Below are 12,647 nucleotides of genomic sequence, written 5' to 3'. Positions count from 1 at the left end.
ATAATAAATTCCACAACGTACTGTTGGTGACATAATATACATTTACATTGTTTCTGTTACAGAAATATGCTACTCGATGCACTGTAAACCCTCTTTTTCCCTCTTTATGGTATTTTTAATGAGCTCATGGTTGGGTGTATTGGTGACTCTTACTCAATCACAGAAGTGAATGTCAGTAGCCTAATTGTAGTGAGGAGGGGTTGTACTTTAGGACTGGGCTATATGAACTCAATGTTGTGATATTTTTTCGGTAATATGCCATTACACAATATACATCTTGATATTTTGAATTCTACACAAAAGGTAAAGGTGATACAATGAATAAGTGGGTTAAGACAAGTATTAGAACTATTAGAACTTTACTGTAATGCAGTCCTTTAAAGCCAGTTAAAGATAACACTTACTCCATATCACGATATAACAATGTCCATTATAGATAATACATATAGATTAATATCCTGATAAAAGTATAATATGAATGTATTGCTCAGCTCAATACAAGTGTAAGCCATGTTATAGACTGATGACTTGTCTCGAGCGTCCTTTTACCTTTTTTAAATACTAGGTCCCTTCATGGAAGTTGATAGAGTACCATTTGGTTGGCGGTGCTGGTTGGGTGTGAGGGGATCCTGAGTTATGGGTGGTACTGATAAGAGTTCATATATGATGATGATGTATTTTGTGTGGACACCAGGAGGAATAGTGGCTACCTTGGTAGCTACTAACAGGGATCCACTTAAACAAATAAATACATTTGCAAAATATCATGATGCTATACCATTTAAGTAAAGCTTAATTAAAACAGTACAGAACTTTGAAAAATTGTATGTTAATCTACCATTGGTTTCAGCACCAACTCTTAGATGTTCTTCATATGAAAAGTTCTTGTTCATGAGTGCTAAATTATATACAGGAGGAGACATCTTAATATCATTAAAACTAAGTGCTATTACATAATTCTTTAAACACGTAAAATGCAAACTTTAAACACATCTGTTCCACTATAATTTGAAATAGTCTAATAGCTATATGTGGAATTTGGGTGAACATTCCCTTTAACTAGGCACACTCTTTTATGTGCTCCTTCCAATGTGGCTCTCTGCTGTTGTAATGTCTGATGATAGGGGACATAACATCAATGGGACTGACAGTGGAGTTTAATTGATTGATTAGTGAAACATTCCATGATGCGGTGTGCTCTTACTAGACAGGGTGCATTGTTGTTGCGTAGTTGGTAGAAATAGCAGCCATTAGCTATTGTAGAGTAAGTGACAGCCAATGGGCAAAACTAAGTAAAGGAAACAACAAAGAAATATAATTCAACACTAAGCTAGTCTACAATACAATCTTCTATCACAACACACACACACGCACACACACACGGCAACTCTGAGCACAAGACTTAATCAAAACAGATTCCACAGGCTAGCACTAATGTGCACATGTCACGGCATGAGAACAATTAAGAAATCCATGTTGAAATGAAGGAAAAAAGGTCACATACATTAACAAAGGTGTGTTTTGTGCTTGAGACAGCTGCACAACCAGCTTTTCATAGAGATAAATGAATGAGTTAAATCAAAAAAGCAAAGGGAAAAAAAGGAAAGGAAGGTCAGGCTAGCCCAAAGCCAAAAGCATGACTTTATTTAAAACATAAAATACACTCCTTTGATTGCATTAATAATCATACCCCTCCCCCCGTGCTTTCTCTCCAAGCTTCCAAGAGAGGAACAAGTGTGTGTGAAGAGTCACATGACAGCTAGCCCACTCTTTTGCTCAAGTGACTATGGCCTTTCTTGCTTTAAAGAGGAAGAAAACTCACTAATACTGGCTGTCTGTTCCCGTCATCTCGGGAGTCAGGTTTGGCCACATTTTCCTTGTGGCAGTCAAATGTAAGGCCTAGAATGTAAATAGGCAGAGAGACAGTCTCTATTCAAAGCAGAGCATGCACATGCAAAGCACTGCTAGGACTTGTGATGGGCTTTCAGCAGGGTTACACAGTGTTTGAGTGCCGACAGGATTGTGTGGGTCACTAAGCGGCCCTGGTTCCACTTACTGTGACTATTCAAAACAATGGACCAGACCTTTTGGCCAGTGGTGACAAGCTATGTATGCGTAACAGTACCTACAGTCAAGCTACAAGCAAATGAAGAGACAGGCATTGCATTGGGAGACAATTTTTTAAAAAAAGGAATCAAAACAGACAAACAGGCAAAACATGTTTAGTATGTTACTGTACGTCAGCACCAAAAAGGATTAAGTGTAACTTTAGTGAAATTGTCAGAATTCGGCTACGAGACAGTTCCCCACTGTTGCAACTCTAGTCTATATCAGGCACTGATATTTCCAGCACCTGAACAATTATTTCAACTAGGAAGCCAACTGGTCAAAAAATACTTCTTCATACAACCAACTGTACACAATGGGTGTTTCAGTGGTTGACAACCTGGGAATGGGGCTCAGAAATCAATCATCTTAATGTAGAATCACTATAGAAGTTTGACTACATTACATAGGGTTGCTTTAATTGTCCACCTTAATGCACAGACACACTGGCTTGCTTCGCCTCTCTTTTCTGTCTCCTTTCTGTTTTTCTCTTCCTGCAATCGTACCTGCTTTCTCATCATCAGTATGTTTTATTAAGTCGTTCAACAAATACATCTTGCATTTAGGATATTTTCACTTGCGGTTTCACCAAAAAGGGTCCAAGAATATACTTGGGCGGATGTTAATATACCTGGTAAAGTCTATGTAAAGTCTATAAATAAAGGATTCAATCAATATGTGTGGGAAATACTGATGGTGGAAAACTAAGTACAATGTGCAATGTGTCCACTGCTCCTTCTGTATCCTCTGTTCTTGAGTCAAGGTGAAGAAACCTGGTGAATTAACTGTTATGCCTTACAAACCCTGACAGGGGACAAGATGCAATTGTGTTCACATACACTCCGACCTCCTGGTGTCATCCAGTTCAGGGTAGTGGTAGTGCTAGTGCTGGTGGGTTTTGCTTAACAGCAGTGTGAACAGTAAAGCAAGCAGAGCGGTATACCTTACTCAAAACCAAAACTGCCCTGTTCTCAAAGGCAAAAATGCAGATTTGTAATGGACGAATTGTCACATGATTAATCAATGATGGGCGAATTGGGCTAAAATCTATCCTTAGATTCAGGCCCCAGAGGGGCAAATATGCTTTGTCGCACTGTCACACTTACTCACTAGGTCCAATGAAATTTTAGCAAGTCACATGTGTGATGCCAGTGAGGACACCAGTACAGAAACCTGCAATGGCCATATAAAAAATGTCCTCTCCTAAGCCTAATATATTGTCTCTACTGTCAGCTGGTACTATGTTACAGTGTGAATAAATGCTGTACAGAAGTTTTAACTTTTCTTGGTTTGTGTTTGAAGGCTTAGCAACACTCTGTACAGCAATCTCCAAATTTAGACCTAGGTTCCCTCAGTTGAGACACAGGTAAAGTCCCCAACTTCCTTTTAAAGTTCGATGTAGTTTATTGTAGTGAACAAATTTTACCTATTCTGTTTTATAGTTCATATCACTTCTGTTTTTGCCAATCAATTTGTCATGGGTACAGTGGAATAATGTTTCAACTTTGTACATTTCATAATGGCACCAGCAATCTCTCTTCTGCTTCCTGGGTCTGCCGACCAGCCGTGGAACAAACGTCACAGCTTTGGAGAATTGGCTTAATTAGCAGCCTGCATTTCTACCAAAGGACTGCCAGTGATTCCAGTTGGGAGTCCCCGAGTGAGTGAGGAAGAGGTTACCTGACTTTTTCCTGTGTGGTACTGTAATTAGGGCCGACCCAAATGCTTAGAAAATGTTAACGTTGCCATATTAATCAACATAAAATCGGTGTTTGAAGAAGATGTGTTATTAGTTTCACCAAAGAAGAAGCAAAAGACTGAAGAAGAAAACAGGAATGGAGCTGAGTTTAAGTGAGATTGAAACCCGCACACATTAAAACCAGTGAGGAAGAATTTCTACTCTGCGAACAAAAATTCTGTCCCATGAGCACAGGGAACAATAAACAGTTGCTAACATCCTGTCCTTATCTTTCATTAGACTCATAATTAAAATTATAGCCAAGTATATTTGTACATATTGTAGGTTTGATAGCTTGTGTTGCACATAAGCTATCGTCACTGTGTTCGTCGCAACAGCCCTTGTCTCAATGGTTCCTCGAATGGTTTCTGTGACTGGAAAGAGCTTCTTCTACCGGTCTTGTTAGTTGTAACTTTTAGTGCAATCAAAGCTTGTGTTGTCTTTGTTTTGTTTTTTGCCAAATCACCCTTTCACCTAAACCCATTTCATTAGTGTAGAGGGTCAAACACCCTGTTGTGACTATAATGGCATTGGTAGCCTTTGAGAATATGCCAAATTTGATTTTGAAAATGGTATACTGGAACCCTGAGCTTTTGCCTGACACTTGGGGTTTAAAAATAACACATAAACCTGCGACTGGTAATAACTGTGTGTGTGAGGGTCAAACAGAGATATGGAGAGTGTATGGTGTGCAGCTAATACAGCAAGACGGACAATCAATACCATTATATAGGATCAAACACATCTGCTCGAAAAACTTTAAACCAACTCCAAGGTATTGTTAAAGATAAGACCTGGTAACGCAGAACTATAATTACACAATCTTTTGCCGGTAGGATGAAACTCCTTCATTAATGTTCTGTAGGAAGCTTATTGAGTGAAAATCAAAGGACTTCGATTGCTCAACCACAACACACCAGTCCTACGAGTAAAGTAATGGAAGCCATAATGCAGAGGCCACCACTAATGGTCCATTTAAATTCAGAAACAAGATAAAGCTAATGATGAAGACACCATTGTGGATTAAGAGAGCTATGCCTTCAAAAATAAATGGCAGACATGCCATCTTGGGTGTTTCCTTTCCTACTCTCTCACTAAAATGATAGAATAAGAAAATGGAGTGTTGCAGCACTTGACAGTAGAATGACAAGCCACCACTATATAGCAATATTTTCCCATCACATTATCCACAAAGTCAGAGGCCTTTGGCCAAAAATTAAGATTACAATGACCTCTGACCCCTCACAATATCTGTACAGAGCATCACAGGGCACTGTGCTCATTAATGTCACTTTAGTGGTCACATCCTATGAGGGCATCAGTCTGGCTGATATCAATGTTAACAATGGCAAAAAATAAAAGTCAAAGGCTATTTTACGAGAATACATAAGGTGGTCAACATATGTCCTGGTAAACTGAAATGCACTTATGCAAAAACTGTGCATGTGGGCATTACATTGTACTTTATCCATTGTTCTCTTATATAGTGGCATATCTGAACTTATACCTGCCACAAATGCTTAATGCCCATGCCATCCTGTGATAACAGACATGGGTGAATGTCAGCACAAATGTTTTAGCATGTTGAAAGAAGAAGAACTAAAGGATGAGAGGTGAAATGTCTTCAAGAAATTGAAACAATTCCAGTTGCCTGCGATATAGCACTTTAGCATGTTGAAAGAAAGACAAAGTATTGGATGTGAAATCACTCAACTTGGGTTGAAAAACGTAAACGGTTTTCTTCCAGTACAAAGTTTATGGTCCTGGGTTGTGGATAGGCTGGGTGATACAAACAGTATAACCACTGACTATGTTAGCAACATCTCCTCAAAAGAAAAATTAGAACTTTTAATATACCATTTATAAGTATATTATATAATTATATTCTTAGGAAAATGTATTTACAAAAAATTACGTAACAGAGAGGAAGTTATGTCGACCCAATTATATGGCAGTGTTTCCGGAGCGGGTACTTCCCTGACTTGGAACAGCAGGGTTAGTTGATTTATCCAAACACCATGTTGTTTTGGTAATAAAAGTTAGATAGAAAGACAGGATTGATTCTATTAACAAACATTGATTGTCAACACCTTAATAGACCATCTTAAAAGGTGAAGAGCTTTGGGGCACAAAGTAGTTAACCAGATGTCAGAAGTGTATTGACACCGGTGCTACTTACAGCACCTTCAGCCACAGAACTGGTAAAAACATCCTAAACAGGACTGGGGTAAGATGTACATTGTTAACTCTCCCTAAAAAGAAACCAGTCGATAAAAACAGGAACGTTTCAAAATGGAGTGAAAACCCTGAGTTTTTCTTTCCACCTGCTACTTGACCAATCCACTGTAACAAGCTCAAAAATGAAAATCACAGCATTAATATCAGCTTTTACTGACATAACTCATGAAAGTGACTGACCCTTGACACCCCAGTCGCGTCGGTAAGAATCCATTACGTATAATATATTTGTGTTAAGGTTCATCTAATCTTAATTAACATATATCTGCTTATGCATGCACAATCTGTAAGGAAGGGGAGAAGATTGTGGTATTAGAAGTGTTATGTTTCTGACTGTAGTCGCAGTGTATCGAACAATCACTTCTGAGAGGGCTTTGATTGCATGCAAGTCAGCAGTCTGTATGGCGAGCAAGAGAGGCAAATCACATTGGTCGGATACAATTTTGTAACCGGTAGGCTATTGTCTACAATCATAAAGTGATTTCTTTGGTCGAGTTTATATTTTATCTTTTTTATTCTGGACATCTCAAGTAACTAACTGGACTGCTAACACTGACTGCCACAAGAGAGAGGAAGTTTTACCCAAGTATCGACTGGTAGCTCCTCTAAGAAATTTTAGCACTGCTACATGTGATGTGTTAGGGTAGCCATTAATAACCCTACCTTACTATGTGTTAGTACACTATGAAAGGTGATAAACTGTATTGGAAGTTGGATATATGTGTCTTTTAACACTTTATATGTCTATGTTTATTCCATTCTATAAGTAAATCTGCAGTTGCACAGAGCTAGCTACTTAATTGGAAATGTTGGGTCATTTTATTCCGCGCCCTGTAGTTCTTTTCAAGGTGCTTGTTTGCAAAGCCGCTTAACACTTTTCTACCTTTTAAAAAGACACCTAGTGGACATACATCATATCAGAGGTGAAGAAAAATCAGCACTATCACTGACCAAAGCCAGATAATCCCAACAAGTGAAATCCACAGACTAAGAATATAATCCCATTCACATCCAGCACTTGCAGATTAAAAAAGAAAAAATACACATCAGCAGGATGAAAACCCTCATTCAAAAAACAAAGGCCCCCCTCCCAGTTTCTAAAGGCTAATGATTCAGGTTTTAAACACATGGTCCTTATCTTGTGAGACTCACCCGACTGACACGTTCTGCTGTGTATAAACCCAGGGACAAATGTCCTTCGGACACACATTACATCCATGAGGGCTTTCAGACAGTCTTGTCATATGCGTATTGTATCATCACATAGACATCAATGCAGATTTTTAGGAAAGCCTGTGGATTGTGCCATCGCTGTTCACAAGGCCCATGGACAAAGGCCAAATACTTTCCTGTTGTCAGTATGGCGAGGGTCACATCCAGGTCACAAAAGCATTAAACGGAAGAAATTTTATAATAAGTGTGTCAACTAGATGCTCTTGGATGTGCATACAGATTGTTCTCAAACTGAAACTATTACTGATATAAACTTGAAAATGCTCTGCCCAGTACATTGTATACACTTCGTCTTTTATTGGCAGTGGCAGTTATTTTATAAACAAATAGTCTGATAAATCACAGCAAAATCAGTCTGTCACATCACTGTTACAGCGTTGTCTCAGATGTGGCATTATCATCCTGTGGCTGACAAAAAAAAAATAGTTATTGGAAGTTTGATTCTATTCTTTATAGGTAATCGTAAATGAAGTTAGGAAATTCACAAGTATTGTAAATTTGCACAATTTTAACCCTGACTGAAACTGAGAAGTTACACAGTCTAAATAAATAAATATAAATACACATCAACATATACTAAAATCAAACATGAATATGGCAAAAAAGATGTCTTTAAGGCTATAATGCACATAAACGTACACAAAACAGTTAAAGTTTTTGAAATAAATCTGTATTAATGTCACCTTTATTCAAATCATTAAAATCACTGCACTTAAAATGTTTCTTTACTCCTAAAGATCTATTTTTAAATCTATTCAGTTACCTGTAACTGGCAAACCTGGTCTGGACTGACATAATTATGCCCATTTCCCTGAGGTGTGGTTACAGATGTTTTGAATCAGCCATTAACTCAAACATTAAAAAATATAAATAAAATGTGTTAAATGTGTTAAGTCATAGAAAATTATCAAAGTTGCCATATTCCCTACTATTCAGGTTCACAGTCAAGATGTACAACACCCCTTCCCCACCATGTTGTCCTGTATCTGAGGTGCACATATTGGATTCATCTGACCAGGAATCCAAACAACTTTAAAACGTTTTTAATAGGATTACATTCTGTACATTTTTACGATGGGGAAATCAAAGAAATCTAGTCTGCCAAGCCTGGACTCATCCGATGCTCGGCAGCTGTCTCTCTCAGTCTGAGAAAAAGCGGTGATGAAAAAGGCTTTGAACGCCATCTTGTTCATTGCAGCTGCTTGGGCCCTGAATACAGGAACCCATTCATTCGAGGAGGCGGAGGGAGGGGGCACACTGGCAAAATGAATTCATCTTTGTGAACCAGTAAATACAAATAGCTCTTTTGAGAAACATCGAAAATGTACTGAAACGACCAGAAATCGGCGATATTCACTAGCGGATTCTTCTAGATGCAATATCTTAACACCGCTGTTCAATAAGTTCGTCAAAGCGGCAGGCTACATATATCTTGCCTCGGCGCTGGAGGAGGCGCTCAGCTCGGCTTCCTGCGACAGCACGTCCGACTCGTTGCTAAATCATCTTTCGAAATATTTACCACGAAATAAAAAATCTCCGATCTCGGCTCTTCTTCTTAAACACCTTGTGCTGGTGTACTGACAAGGATCCGACGCTTCATCGTGTACAAAGCGTGTCCGTTTTCCGGGCTACACAGCTTGAAATACTACGGAGCAGCGCGGCCCGGTAGGGCATGGTTACTGTAGCTGCTAACAACTTGCCCTGCAACAGACCCGTGATCGAGATAAACAGATTGTCAAAATCCAATTAGACAATCTCGTTTACACATCATTAAAAGAAGAAGTTCAAATTAAGGCCGAACCTTGTGTTCATTAACTAACACTGCCGGCTTGACACTCATGGAACTAAAATGGCTATTGCCACTATCAGGTCCACAGCGGCGCTTATTGTCAGTTTTTCCATGCGATCATACAGCTGTGCTACAACTTGGCATTAGCTGCAAATTCATGTTTTTTATGCATCCTGGTCTAGAATCGCGCTAACGAATTAGCCATTTCCTTTTCTGCACTATCAGTGGATGACTGGATGGCTGACTCTGCAGACCAAACGTGGGAATGTTAACATATAGCTCTGACATACAGTAGCTATAATCCAGGATGGTTTGGTTTCGATTCACTGAATTATACGATGCTAGTTTAACGAGCCCGTTTAGAACATAGCTTGTCAAATGAGTGGCCACAGCTGGGAAAATTCAGCATTACGTAAATTATTTTAGCAAAGGCTAATATTAACGCTTCAATGCACGAGTTATACTTAAAAGCGTCCCTCAACAACAACACCGTTTATATTCACTAAGGGCACAGGCAAATTGTTCTGGCTGCCATGTTCGGGATAAACACACCCTGGTCGGCCATACCAGGCTGTAAACGTAGGCTGTGACCACTGCTGGCTAACTTGTATGGACTGGCTACGAAATAGTGGGGGTGGTGGTGATTCTGTTGGTGAAGTAGCCATTTTTAGACTCCCATCGTTGTCAATTGCATTATGCCACACATTTTCAACATGAGTGGAAGTAAATCCAAACTCTGTTCACGCTTGTTTGAGGTGTGCATGTGTGAGAAGTTGCAACTAATGTAACCACCATCCTATACAGCTCGCCTACGGTTAGTCAACAGTAAACTGAGGGAAGCAAATGTGCGACCAATTAGCTTACCAGGTAATCACTAGCTATCTATAACGTTAGAGCAAAGATGTGAAAAAATGTGCGCCGAATTACAGATCCCAAATGCTGGTGGTATTTGCGAGCATTGCCAGGTCTTGACTGAACCCACAATCTCATTGTTGCTCGGGTAAAATGGCAAATAAAGCAACGCTGACACAGTTTAACCTAGACGGCTTATTTCTTAAGAGAGATACCCGGACGTTGGAGAGGGGTGCTGGCTAGCCTACCGAGCTGTCACCAACTAACCTTCTAATTAACATTAACACTGGTCTTTAACTACCAGCTGGCCGGATAGAAACATCAGGTGTATGGGCAGTTCAATATTGTTGTGGTCAGTTGACACCTGGGTTAACGCAGTGCGTTAAGTTTCTCTAGCAGTGACCCCCACCCACCCTACTGGAAGCAACGACTAGCTAGCAGCAAGCTAACGGCAGCTAACTGTAACGGAGGAGCTACTCAACCCAGTTTAACCCCTTTCGTTCATCTTCCCTGCTCGACAGGCTAGCCAACTGCACAGACACTTAATGCATTTCCTGAAGCGCAATTTCAAATATCAACAGTAATCCTTACCCGCTTTCAGTCGAGGGTATCCGTTGTTTATATCACATTGACTGGAAACAGCAAAATCTTGTCTCCTCTCTCCGCCCAGGCGCTCAGATTTAGCTAGTTTAGCTACCGAGGAGCGGCACTCCCCGAACCCAGTTTTTGACCCGCCGAGGGGGGAGACACACCGGCACAGAGGCGCAGAGACAAGGCGGTGTTCACCCAGAAAAGACGTTTCAGAGTCCCGTTTAGGCGTTCTTCCGTTTCAACGCAAATTCCAACTCAAAGCCAAAATCCCCTCTTGTCGTTCCCACCGTCGTCGTCCCTCTTTTTTCTTCCTTCACGCCAGGATCTCAGTCGCTTCTTCCTCCGGCCATCAAACAGCAGAGATGGGCGCGGTAACCCTGCACTCAGGTCTGGGAAACCCCACGTTACGGCAGCGTCACAACGTACGGCGAAGGGTCGGCGACCACTCCAGCAGATCAGGAAATACTGCCATTTTTGGTAACACCAACACACCTAGATAACATTTACCTATGAAAACACAGCTTTTGATTCCAGAACTTTGTTAATTTGAAGAGTTAAAACAAATGTGACTCATGCGTGAACGTTTCACACGCCACAGAAGGCTAGAACAACTGCATTTGTGCACACCAAACCCTGTTTATGTAAGGTACAGTTTTGAAACTGTGGCTAACACAGCTCCACAGGTTCTTCAGGATACTGTACTATCATTTGAAAGGAGTTAATAGTTAAAATAGTTAAGAATTAAAATAGTATACCTGTTTGTTTAACCAATATTAGTTCTCCACACACACTTTATACTCTATAACCTGAAATAAATGGTTCTCCATGAGACCCCAGGGGCTTACTAAAGTGAATATATATCCCAAAATGACCTCCTGTGAGTCTGTAGGATAGACAAACATGTTTGAGAGCTCCAGGAAAATGTGAATTTCATGTGAGCACAACAGCTACTTCAAGCCAAATAATACTGTCTCATTTGCAAACCAAAACAGAGTGCACCACAAATTTGACTACAGAAGTGCATTTACTTCCCTGTGAGCAAGCATGGCCAAAATACACCTCTACTAAAGGCAAAATTAGTATAATAACATTTTGATCTTGTGTTTTTATTATCAAGACTAAATAAAAATAGTTGCCAGAAAATAATCTGGGCAAAATTACAAAAGAATGATAGGCCAATATATTGTAGTTTGATGAACTATCATACTCGTACTGCATTTGTATATTTATACACATGTTTTCATATCCATTAGTGATACCTTAAAGGTGTTATTTGTAGAAAAAGGTGATTAATGTGTCTCATTACCAACTTGTCAAACACTGACAACATGGCACTGTAGGACGGGTGGCCCACCATCCCAAAGTGTCAGTTTCTGATGAGGCGGGAGACTTGAAAATCGACCTTTCTTACGCATAGCACATTTAAAGGTGCACTATGTAGTTTTTGATCTAGCATTTTTTTTTAACAAATGGGAAATATCTTCATTGACTGATTTTCTTTATGCCTAAACAAACTAAATATTACATTACAAATATTTACATTACATTGTTTATTCATGACTGAATAAACAATGTAATCATAGTGGACAACTTTATACTGTTATACTTTGTTCTTATTTGGCGGACCCTGCCACATGTCTAGCTTCTAACAGTGTTCTGGGGACCTTATTTTCCTCTGAGAACAGCCTGTTTACTCAGTTATGGAAAATATATAAATATTTCGGGGTTTGCGTTATTATCTCATTGAAATTCTGAGTTTGAATTTCTTCTCCAAATCTACACAGTGCTCCTTGAACAGTTATCAGACACTGACACAGTCCCCAGAAATGTGGTCAATCTAAGCTGGCAATGGAAGCTTTTGTTGACGAGTGATGTTCTCTGGATATTAATTTTGCTACATGTTATGGTTCATGACCTGATGTTACCGTGCTCCAGTTCCAGCTTAGAAATCAGTGGGGACATACTTCTTGTGCTGAGTGTTTGTGGCTGGACCATCACCTCAGCACAGAAATGACTTGATCATTATCACCAGTGGTCTAGTTAAAGTGCTCAGAGGAGGGGACAATGCTCAGCGGGTTAAGGCGTTTCTTGGAGACATGG

At 39.8% G+C, this 12,647-nt stretch overlaps 1 protein-coding gene across 1 annotated transcript in view; it reads right to left on the bottom strand.

The window, feature by feature from the left end:
• Positions 1–10,951, bottom strand: part of gnb1a (guanine nucleotide binding protein (G protein), beta polypeptide 1a) — a 32,862-nt gene extending 21,911 nt beyond the window's left edge. The window contains exon 1 of the mRNA XM_030422478.1: positions 10,548–10,951. The gene's annotated coding sequence lies outside the window, so the exon portion shown is untranslated. The remainder of the gene's footprint in view (positions 1–10,547) is intronic.
• Positions 10,952–12,647: the final 1,696 nt, after the last annotated feature.

This window comes from Sparus aurata, chromosome 7, assembly GCF_900880675.1.
Source record: "Sparus aurata chromosome 7, fSpaAur1.1, whole genome shotgun sequence".
Classification (NCBI taxonomy): domain Eukaryota; kingdom Metazoa; phylum Chordata; class Actinopteri; order Spariformes; family Sparidae; genus Sparus; species Sparus aurata.
Note: the sequence above shows the minus strand (reverse complement) of the source record. Positions and strands in the feature narration are given on the sequence as shown.